The sequence below is a fragment of the Gavia stellata genome, chromosome 1 (assembly GCF_030936135.1).
Source record: "Gavia stellata isolate bGavSte3 chromosome 1, bGavSte3.hap2, whole genome shotgun sequence".
In the NCBI taxonomy this organism is placed as follows: Eukaryota; Metazoa; Chordata; class Aves; order Gaviiformes; family Gaviidae; genus Gavia; species Gavia stellata.
This window is the reverse complement of record NC_082594.1, coordinates 111,342,234-111,354,484: the sequence shown is the minus strand read 5'-3', so window position 1 is coordinate 111,354,484 and position 12,251 is coordinate 111,342,234. Positions and strand designations below refer to the sequence as shown.

The window sequence follows — 12,251 nt, the reverse complement described above, 5'->3', positions numbered from 1 at the left end:
ATTAAATGCCACACTATACCAAGAAGAATGCTAAAGGCTGAATGAACCCAGAAAGTAAACTCTGTGGCCAGTTTGAGACTATACCAAACCAACACCAAGAATAAGCAAAATACTTAACTTTCCTACAGAAAATCCTTAACCAAAAAGAAAATAAAATTAGTTCAACCATTAACAAAATAAAGTAGAAAATAGAATAATTTATAATATGCCTACTCAAAAGCTGCACTTTCAAAAGTCCTCTTGCTGCAAGTGTTTTTTCTGTCCTTCCTTTGCTCCAGTTCCTGCCCTTAATGCAGAAGGCAATGGAAAAGTAGGTGCACTGTCCTAACACAGTGGTTTTCAGCATTCTTTGATTTACTGACATCTAACTTTTCCCTCTGAAATGGATCTGCAGACCCCTCCTTAGTAAATATACACCTATTAACAACAGATTCAACTTTCTTAGTTACCTTAAAATAGCCACTAGAACACTAGTAAAACACTGCTGCTATGCTATACACAGTCTTCAAAGAACAAACAAAATCATTTTCATGTTAATTTTAGCTGCAGAAATGTGACAGTGTCCCACATAATAAAATAATGGGAAGGTATTTATTTAACCCTTCCCTCATTAAAACAGACAGTATGTGTATATGAATTGACAGATGTATACCTATAAAAAAAAGAAAAGAGAACCAAGTGCTATCATCAATTAATGTATACTTTTTTCCTGCAAAATATTTAATTTTTCTGGGATAAGCAGTATTTCTAAAACAGAGATGAACTTCAGCTCTACCAGTGAGGGGACGAGGAGGAGCCAGGAAGCAGACCTTTGAGCTAGCATTGCCTCCAAGCCCCCAGATGACAGGCTCATTTTTCTGAGTGGGACACTCACCGTGTCGAAAAAGTTGCTAACATCTTGCAAGGTCCAATCATAAACCCATACAGAACTTGGGCCAGTGACTTCAAATTACCACCAGTATGGAGAAGACAATATAAGAGGGAAGTGAGGTGATGAGTGAGAAGCAGGATGCTATATGATACAGGCCTGGATATGAAGAAGAGCATTTTGTTGAAGAACAGTGCAGGGAACCATTGTGTATCTCAGTGAGTACAAGATGGAAGCAAATTATGTGGCAGCCAGTCACGCCCTGACCAGTTGAAGCATCCGGATTTGTAACTCTCTTTTTGTTAGGATTATGGATGTAAATTCTCATTTCTCAATGCCCCTATCTATAGATGGAAAGATATACATGTACATGCACATACACTGAGAATGCTTTCTGGATGATATTAATATCCTCCACAGGATCTTCCCTTTGAGTCCTGACCACAGGTACTTCAGAAGGCTGAAGCACTCATGAAAAGGTCATCTGTTTGCTGTCACTCTTACTGATGCAAGATTTATTTCCATGACAGAGCTGCTGTATGCATTACAAAAGTTAGTGAGTGTAACCATAACAGTTTTTCAAGATACGTATTTTTCCAGCTAAAGAGAGACTGTACAAAATTGGAGCAGTGAAAATTACCACATAGGCAGCATCAAGGCATTATATTTTAGTAGGGCTGAGATGAAGCCAGTCAGAGAAACGGTATTTTACTGAATAACAGTAAACTCTTTGCAAATCTTACTTGTATATAAGATGAAGTCTGAAATACGTTCTTTGGCATCAGAACAACCTAAAGGAGCTTCTACAGTTTATAGGGATTCCTATAGATGAAGTAATGTGTACTTTTACTTATTACTTTTTTTCTGGGTGGTTGCCAAGTTCCAAAAAGAAGTATTTTCATGGTTTCTACTTAAGCTACATTGCTGTAGAGGCTAAAACAAATCTGATGATCCAGTTCCCTTTACTCATTATTTGAGAAAACAGACAGCTTTGTGATGGTGTATCTTCTTTCTTCTCTCAAGGATCCTTTTGAAAAAAGAACACCTTCAGAGTGTTTCAAAGATTTTTAAAAAAACTTTTGAAATCTGAAATGCAAAGATTTCAGGGAAAATCTTTGTCGTTAGGACTCGAGAGGCTTTTTATACATCAAACTTTCCATTTATTCACACAGGAAATGATGAAGTAATTCCAACTTAGAGAAGGGAGACAGTAAAAGAAGCCTCTCCACAGTAGCTTCCTAAACATGACCCAGACAGACTTTGTCTAAGGACAGGAGGGTAGTGCATCTTACAGCCTTTGCCCTCTCTTCTGAGTGTAAAGATAGTGTCAGACATTTTAATTGTACTTTTGATCTATCAGTAGGATCTGAACTGAATTATTGGCTCAGCCTACACTTCAAAAGTTTTTAACTAAAGTTTTTCCTCATGTTTTACTGGGGCTCTGACAGGATTCCCAGTTTCTTCCTTAATCTAGCCCATTTTCACATCATCTTAGATAATGAGCATGCCCTCGCTAGACAAGAAGATCTTGAATACTATACTGAAGTACATATCACAATCAACATTGCTCCATTGGAAGGAATATAACATAGATACAATGCCAATAAGCAGAGAAATGTAAAAAAATAAGTACCAAAATGTGATAGAGAAAATGAAAATAAATAAAACTAATCATGCAGAAAGAAAAAAGTATGTTGCTGTCCTCCTTTTTAGATTTTTGTTTCCACGTGGAAGGAGAGGGTTGTCTGGGTACAGCTCCTAGCAGCCAGCTGTCCACATCCCAAACCCCACCAATACAGCTGCCACTAATTGGCACCCTCGGCAGTCACAGCACACAAGTTGTGGATTGAATGGCTTGTTGAGTTTGCAAAATTAACTGACCTCTTTTTCACCCCAAAGAAGTGTCGTCCAGGTCAGGGTGGAAGCAGGGTGTGGAAAGGCTTGCTCAGCTGCTCTCTTTGTCATTACAAAGCACAGTTGAGGTTGTCCCTGTCTCTGCAAAAGGTGGCTTTTGCCTTCCTGTCCTGGGATTCAGTGCAGGATCCAAGTATGACCCATGCTGCTACTCACTGCCAGCTTTGGCATTTTTTTATAGTGCAGCATAAAGTTTTCAAGAGGGCCTTGATCTGGATAGCTCAATGATATATAACTTCGTATTACCTTACATTATACAGGCAGTTTTCCAGTACTTTAAAAGAGAGCTCTCCTCTGAGGAAAGTTCTCAATCACTGTTAATTGCCAGATTGGTCCAAATCTCTGAATTACGTATTTTCTTGACAGAGAACACTTGCACTATAACACTGAATTTTTGGACATTTTACAATTCCATGTCATAGAAGCCTATTTAATTTTGAAGCAATGTATTTACATTACAACTACATTCCCCAATATAGTGGGGGAAAACAGAAAGCAATTAAAACCACAGAAAACCCTAATTTACCTTTGTTGTTTGGGGTTTTTTTTGTCAAACCTGATTGATGAACAAACTGCTGAATATTTCTTTTTATTATATTAGAAGAACGTTTTTAAACACTACTTTTCATTAAGAATCCAGTATACCTTTATTCTTTTGATCAAACACTTGGTGCTAAGGAAACTATCACCTGCTCTGGGAAAAGCTTCAGAGATACTATCGAATCATGAAGAGATAAAATAATACAATTATGTGAAGTGCTTCGAGACAAGAGAATGGTGATTCTATTTCGGACCTATAAATGATCTTCAGAGCAAAAAAATCTACAGCAGATCATGTTTATATAATATTTAACACACCCATTGGCCTTCCCGAATTTCAAGACCAACTGTTCTGTTTCTTTCAAACGATGCATAAATAGAGTTAAATCGTTCTCACTTAACAGTGATTCAACACAAATAGCATCAAGGATGACAAAGGACTATCATAAACGGTTTGACCCAGCAAACAACCCATGGGCTGTTTCGCTGTCCGGCAAAGCCAGAAGTGAAGACAGCTAAGACGCTACAAGAGAAAATGTCCAAAGACCCAGATGGCACAGCTGTAAAAATACATTCCCGACACCAGCACCTGGATTTTGCAGCCACCAGCTGCCACTCCACGTGTGGCCGTAAGTGCTGGCTCTGGAATGGTCAGAGGCAGAGGTCAAACAGAAGTCCCTTTGCTACTCAAAAGAGTGATGCCAAAGTTAAGCACAGAGTAACAGGACAGAACAGAGAGTGCTGTCCAATTTATTAACATAGGATATATAAATTCACCTACTTGCTTGCAAACCCAAGATCCTATTTTCGCAGAGTAAGACTCTTCATTTCCAAGAGCAAGTACCATTAAAAAAAAAAAGAAAACAAATTACACTTCAAGTTTTGTATGTGCTTTCGTAGCAGGAAGTCACATCTTTAGCTTCTTAAATAAATGACAATAGTATAATATTGGTTTTGCCTGCCAATACCCAGATATCTGTGAGCAAGTAGGCTAGTGATCCCTGCTCAATCTGAAAAATACACCTTATTCCAAGTCTTGTGACTTTCATCTAAGTCACAAAGGAAAAAGTATGGAAGAGAGGAAAGATCACACATGACACAACCAAACAGGTGACAGGCCACACCAGAGTGCTGTATAACAGCAGAACTGTGGCAGACAAAGCCAAAGAAGAGTAAACCAAAGATTTAGTCTTTTTGGCATGATCAAATGTCATGGTTTTTTATATGTAAAAACACACACACAATCCATATATTTAGGTGTCCATTTCTACCTCTTATGCATAAAAGATAGCAGCAAATTTATCAGACAAAAGTTTTGCAGACCTTAAAATTTGTAAATCAGGCTCATTCTTTTTAAAGAAGGGAAGTACTGGGACACCCTCAACATTGATCGAGTTCAGAATATTTTCAGTTTTACCTCACCACCTCCAGTTTTCCTCTGAGTTATATTCCAAAATTTACTAGTACCTTTCCTTATGTACGAAAAATGGATCAGATGAGGTAACAGAAAACAGAAGGAAAATACACAGATGTTTATAATCTGATAGATATTACAAATACCTGTTTCAAAAGTCTTTATAAAAAAATAGAAAAATGCTGACTCAATCACTAGATCACGTCCTATATTTGAAATTACACTAGCATTGCAAGAGTAAATGATTGTAAATTGAATTTAACTTCAATTTGACACTTTGCATTATTGTAGTGTTGCTCCAGAGGAATTTTGCCTCAAAAAAAAAAAAAAAAAATCACACAAATAGAAATTAAAAATTCAGCAGGGGCCCCAGCTAGTAATGGGAAAGTTCAGGCTCCTGGAAATTTCAGTCTACTCTTACTATGATACCACATTTTTTTATGATTGAAGCTATGTCTACTGAAAGTACATTCCATTTAGAAATCAAACTGAAAAAGAAATCTGAAGACCATGTCAACTGGAGTCAGCTGATAAGACTTCAAAAGGCTGGTGTCCTGTTGTGCAGACTGAAATATCTGCAGCTTCCAGAAGATCCTCTCATTCCAGTACAATCACTTATACAATGTTTAGGAAATTGGGACAAATATTTTAGTGGATCCTATCTTCTCAGCTGACTATATTTATTCCTTCCTGCAATATACACATTATTACTCTCCAGCTCTGGGCAATTATGGGATAAATTTAATCTGTTGAAAATCCAGTGTGACCTTTAAGGAGGAGAAGAATCAGAAGCTCAAGGCAGGTTTGGGTTCTGAAACTGGTCAAATGAGAGAGAGAAGCAAGCCTCCTTATACGGAAGAAGAGAAGACCTCTTACTTTTTATTTCAGGTCATTTATTATCCCTTTTAGTCTCTCAAATTCTCAGTTTTATAAAAACTCAGTAAAGCTTATTTCCCATGGGACTCAAGACTCCCTAGTTGATTGGTATATTTATTAGTTGCTTATGAATTTTAGTAACATCAGGATACTACTACATAAGTGCCCTCAGATTAAATTTATTAAACTTATTGAGGTTTTTTTATTGACATATGTAAATCATTGTCATGCCAGAAAAAGAGTTGAGAATTGGCTTAAGCTAGAAATGGTTCTTCATTAGGAGTTGCAGAAAATGGTACTTTAAAAAGGGCAGAAGAGTTTTTGAATTCTACTCAGGAACATAAGAATCAATAATCATGTGGAAGAACGTCTTCACAGGACAGTGATTTCATATCATGTATGGTATAAAAGAGACAACAAGGCTTAATAAATTGTATACATATGCCCCACATGAGTTGTTCATCCCGATGCATTTATAAGGGTATAATGCCAAGCTAGTATAACTGAGGTAGTAGCACTACTCTTCTTCCTGACAGTATTAGGAATTTAATGGGAAAGGCAGCAAAAGACTTTGACATTTGAGGTGTTATGGAAATCTCTCTGTGATTTTTTTTATCCCCTAACATTAATTCTAATGTAGAAAACACTCCCAAAAGTTATTACATCGACACTTATTCATGGCAAAAAAGGCCGTGAACACATTAGAGGTGCTATCCCTTGTATCAGTCAGATCTCTTAGTCCACATAGTCTAACCTGGAAAGATTTCCTGTGTAGAGAAGTGGATGTTGAGGCACCAGTGTAATTTCAGCTTCTCTGTTGCAAATGCCAAGAAGATACTACTTTATGACAACATGTTATGTGTTCATGCTGTTAGGAGAGGGCTGTAAACTAACAACTTCTTTCATGCTAAAACCCAACTAGTTTATCTTGTCAAATATTTGCCTGTTCAGACCCTTCCCCTTTATTTCCCGTCCTTTTATTGAAAGAGAAATGTCGTGGTTTGCTTTGTAGATAATAAAGTTACAAAACTGGAATTAAGAAACAACAGCAGTAAATGGAACTGCAGGGAAAAAAAAGAAGAAAAAAAAAAGGAGAAAAGGATACATGTCACTAGAATTGCTATCCCTAAAGAATTAAAACTTCCAGCACTCGGAGAGAAGAAAACAAGAAAATTGTTGGGCAGCAGTGTCTGGCAAGTGCATCTGGTTAGCCTGCCTGCTTTACCTAGAGAGAAACTTCATTTCAATGAGAACATTACAATTTTTTATACAGCTTTCTTAGCATCTAAACCAGTCTGTAGTTATTCAGTGAGCTCTTTCCAGTACTACTGAAGATTCACTATGTAGCTTAGTAATCTCTGATAATAAACACCTATCCTTTTGAATCCTACGGGGAAAAAGGAGGGAATGAGAAAATACTTACTCATTGAAGCCAAACACTGCTGCTTTTTGAGTAATTCAATACACACAAGACAGTTCTTTCCACGGTGTCCAAACACAAGCTAACATTTATCTAGATGCTTCCAACTCCAAATGCTCTGGATCCTTCATCCCACAAATTGTAAGAGCAATCATGCCAAGCTTTAAAGCCTACATAATTTCCTTGCCATGCTAATAAAATCCTTTTTCTTGTGCAATTCCTCTACTTCATGCAAGTTGTTTCCACTATGAAGCAGACAGCTGCATAGGGAATTCTTCTGGAATCTGCTGCTCCACAAGCATTTAAGGGCATTTTTCCCATTCTCCTGTATTCCCTTTACAATGGCATGCTTACCTTTGGAGTAAAGCAAGACTTTTTTTCTGCTTCTCTTCATAACTATTTGTACCCTATGATACCATTATAATGGCCTACCAAGTAAGGATAGAAAACTTGAGCAGCAGAACTAATGGTTTGTTGATTTTGTGTTGCACAAACACTAGGTTTTAAGCTTCTTGCAAGATTTCTTTAGAAGTTCAAGATCATAAGAGAAACACGGTTGGAAGGGGAAGGAAGCATCCTTCACTTCAACAGCTGAAAATGCAGGAAAAATAGACACACACAAGCACATAGCCCTGACATGATGAAAATAATTTAAAAACCCTTAATTTATTTTATATGCTTATACTATAATGACTGCAACACCACTGCTTCAACTATTAATATCATAAAATCCTAAGTTCTTGCGTTAAGTTGCTGATGTCCATAGAAGGCTTTCTGCTAACTCAGATATGCTCTCTTCTGATCAAAGAAAAATTTATTTCCTCTTCTATTACTCTGGCCCTTTCTTCTCCTCAGAATCCCCGTTCTTTTGAAGATCCGGCCTCAGCCAGCTGCTGGTGCTGTGTACTCACAGAGAAAATAAGCAGGGAGAGGAAAAAAAGAGGGAGTGGGGGGAGAGGAAGAAGGCAACATCCCCTTTACCCGTTTTGCCTTCAGGAAAGTAATTTTCCTCTTGCCCCTAATCCCAATTGCAGGACACTAGGGATGCACCTCATCTACCTTTCTGTTGCTAAAAGTATGAAATGATTACAGAAGTGTGGCTGAAATGAACAGTGATGAATTACCATTTTGTCAAAAAGGCTTAGGATGTCGAGAACCAACTACTCCTTTCACAAGGAAGGAGAAAAAAAGGACAGAAATCATTCCATCAGCAGAGGTGGGGTTTTTTCTTCCCTTTAAATGAAAGACCCAAGCAAACAAGACATATTCTGTGTCATGGTTTGTCATTCATGACCAGCAGCTGGTGATTAAAAAAACCTTACGGCTCTAAACCTGCTTCCCTGTAAAGAAGAATGACATTTACCCCAATGTGCTGCAAACCTGAAACAATCAGACAGAGCCTTGAGAGGTGGGCGAGTAAATGAACACACAATAGCCGAAAATGAACACTTGTAAAAAAAAAAAAAAAACACCCAAAACACTCAGGCTTGCTTAGGCTTTATACTAATATTTAAATTAAGGTTTCTGTTGTGACAGTCACCTATTATTTCGCTGTTTTTCATGCTACTTCTGACAGACTCATGTTTAGGCCCCACAGATCTTTCCTTATGTGGGAAAACAAGCAAGAAACAAAAAGCAAGCAACAAAAACACTTCCATGAGTCTCCAGCCATGGGCTAATTTGCTCTTAGAAGAGAAAGAGACTGTCTCTCAAGGCTGAGCAGCACAACCATCTGCTCAAGTTGTGAGTGACGAGCTAACTGAGCTCAGCAGCAGGCAGCCATACGGTTATTTAACTCTGCCTTGACCAGCAGCAGGAGGTCCAGCACACTACAAAGGTTCAAAGGTAACAGGAGGACTAACACCTGGACAAGGCAGTCAGCTGGAAACATTTCCACTTGAGAAGGGCAGAGAAAGGAGGGTTTAGAAACTAGATATCTCTGAAGGAGGAAACTGCATTTGGGCAAGCCCCGTCTGCCTTACCCCATCTCCCAGCTATACAGCGTTTTTCCTTTGGCTGGCATTCACTTCAGAGAGCGAGGGAGCCATGCCACAGAGGGAAAATGGAGATCATATAGCAGCCAGGGGCAGATCAAGCAGATGCTTACCAGGGGTTCTCGATTAGAAAAGCTGCTCGAAGACCTGACCCAGATGACCTCTGTAGGGTAGGTCAGCAAGCAGGTACACATTAAGGTGATGAATGCACATGGTACTTGCCTGCTGTGAAAATGCTCCCAAAACAGACCTTTCTCCAAAGGTCACTAACTTACTTCTTCCATGACTTCCATTAAGTGAGTATTGTTTTTCCAGCTCTTACTAGCTTATGACTCCCAAGCCAGGTGTAGGCTATCATCAGTTCTGCAGCAAATTATTTGCTGAGCCAAGTACAATTGTAAGTATTCACATTACTAAACTAGACAATGAAGAAATATTCCTGTGTCACAGAAGGAAGGAGAAACACTGCAGAATGTCAGAGAATTAAACCACTTCCCCCCCAACAGGCCAACAAAGCTGTCTGGAAACTACTTTTAAATTTTCTGTGAAAATGATGATAAGAATATTTATAGTCTGTTTTTAAATAATAAACCTCTCTGACCACAACAACACCCAAGAGATGAGTTAAAAAAACCTACTCATAATACTTTAAACAGAATGTTTGTCATCCAAAATTATCTGACTAGATGAAATGGCTAATCAAATCATCTCCAGAGACATTAATGGATAACTCACCTGGTTTACATTAAGCTGTTCTTAAGTATTTTGATGATCAGCAGCATAACGCTATGCAGTCTGCCTGATGTGTTTTCTCAATCCACAAAAAAGTTGAGTTGTTCCTTCAGCTGCTCTGCTTAGATACCATCTCCCCAATCATTTGAGGGGATATTGTCATATTCCATGATATAGTAAATTTGGCCTTAGTAGGCTTCATATGCTGCCTCTGCAATGCTCTGTATTTGTCATTTTAACTATAGGCTGGAGGAAGCGTCATCTCTTCTAGTTAGCTGCATAAACTTGGCACAAACCCCTTATCATGTGCTATAATAAATTCAGTAGAATTTATGTTCAGCCTTGATTCAAATCAAATAGGCACTGCAAAATAATTTATCTTAACAGAGATGAGTATTAATGAACACTGAACCATAATCCCACTTACTGTGTTTTATTAAGCCTTTACTCTTTCTACCAAGACTGTCGGTGGAAGTGCCACCACCTGCCAGGGTGCACTTGTAGGGTCTTGAAAAGCTATGGTAAGACTATTTGTTCCCTCCAGGTCACCTGAAAGTCATTCTGAAATGGAGAAGGACACATGCAGATCTGACATGTCTAAGAACAGGAAAAGATGCGAGATTAAATGCCAAACTTAATTAAGGGATTCTGCTTCTTAAGGAATTTGCGTTAATTTCTTAGACAAGATTTTTTTTTCTAACCGTAAGCTAATAAGAAATAAAGTTAACCAAGATTAATGAATTTTACAACAAATATTGAAAGAGAAGACTTCTAATTCATATCAATATCAGGGCTCCACAGAGTCTCCAGTTCAGGCAATGCCCAGGCCTCAAAATCCTGACTTCGTGAATAAAAGTCTTTTTTCTCCCATTGGATTGAAGATGTTGATGGAATATTTGATTAGATCTCCCTTTGGGAGGTTTGGGTTTTTTAAAATGTTTGCCTAAATTGTACCATTTCCACTATTACTGTATCTTACTCGATTTTCCAGTGAACATTTAGGGAATGCCACCGTCAGACTGCACTTCACAAAGGCTGCCGATCCCACTACCATCCAACCACTGAGCCACTGAGGTGCATTTGCTTATTACTTTGAAGAGCTAGTAATCATCACATAGACATAGACCTTCAGAGATTTAAGCTAAGTGAGTCAAGTGTGTTAATTATATGCTAAGGGAGTACACACAAGAAATAGAAAGTAGTAGTTTATTGCTTTCCCAAGTTTCTCAGGTAATTAGAGCAGCTTCTGGACATACATGGCACTGTACCAGAATCTATCATCACAATGGTCTTCACTGTAAAATGCACAGAATTAATTTTTTAATGAAAATTCTCTACTGAGTGTCAGAGCCAAATTCACCTGATAAATGTCACTGAGCAACGTCATTACTGGCTCATCAACACAGGGTGTTTAAAGCAGATGGTAGAGCAATGCATCTTCAGCACTACAGCCTGTTAATATCAGCCACCTCCCATAAAAAAATTAAAATTGGCCCCCTGTCAGTCAAACATGACATTACTTTGGATTTCTCCCTCATGATATTCTTTAGCCTTGAGGCAGATATGACAGGCGCCTTATTAAATTCCAAAAATAAAATGTAGCACAAGAAGGCAGTGCATTCCAATGAGACAGCAGACTTGTTAAAATGCAACATGCATAAAACTTACTTCATTTCATTTTAGCTATCATCAGTTTCATCTTTTAAAAAACCCAAATAGCAACTTTAGAAATGTGGTGTTTGTTGTATATAAATTAAAACAACATGTCATGCCTTATATTTCAAAGTCGCTAAAAGTCTTTATAGGTGTTGCACAGATATTTTGGTTATTATTATGAAAATAAAAGCTGGGATTTCTATTCACTGTTCTATGTTCAGTGCTTGCGTTGCATTATTATTGATCCCAGTCTGCACAAAACGCATGGGAGCTAACTATCCTGTTATACAGTAGCATCACTATGTCAGGAAGATTTTTGTACAAGCATGCGGACTGGTCTACACATACCATGTTCTCCAACTATATAAAACAGGAAAACAAAGATAATCTCACTTAAAAATCTTCCAAGTTGAATGGAAAGACTGTTGAGAAAGCACAGTTAAAGCCCTCACAGGTAAAGACACCAATTATTATTTTACTTCCAAATTTAACTGCACCCCATAATATATACGTAAATTAGGATATGGGTTAGGATTATCAAGGCTTATTAAGGGCAGCTTCCACTGAACCACACTAAAATTCAGACCTGTAAATCACATAGGCTGCTTTGAAATTCCCTAACATAAGGTGGAATCCCGGGTGCCATAAAATCAATCAGATTTTGTCACCAAGGTCAACAAAATCAGCATTTTCCTTATAGTCTTATAGTTATTTCTTAAATAACACATGAGGATTGCATCTCAGGTACAAGGTATACTGCCTGAATGCTCATAATAAACATATGAGCAGTGGGGCAATTCCACCAGAAATTTAGCATGTTTTCAAGGAGCTCAAGTT

The 12,251-nt window shown here is 38.0% G+C and overlaps 1 protein-coding gene across 1 annotated transcript in view; it reads right to left on the bottom strand.

The window, feature by feature from the left end:
- Positions 1-12,251, bottom strand: part of ROBO2 (roundabout guidance receptor 2) — a 468,174-nt gene that overhangs the window by 287,200 nt on the left and 168,723 nt on the right. The gene's annotated exons all lie outside the window — the stretch shown is intronic.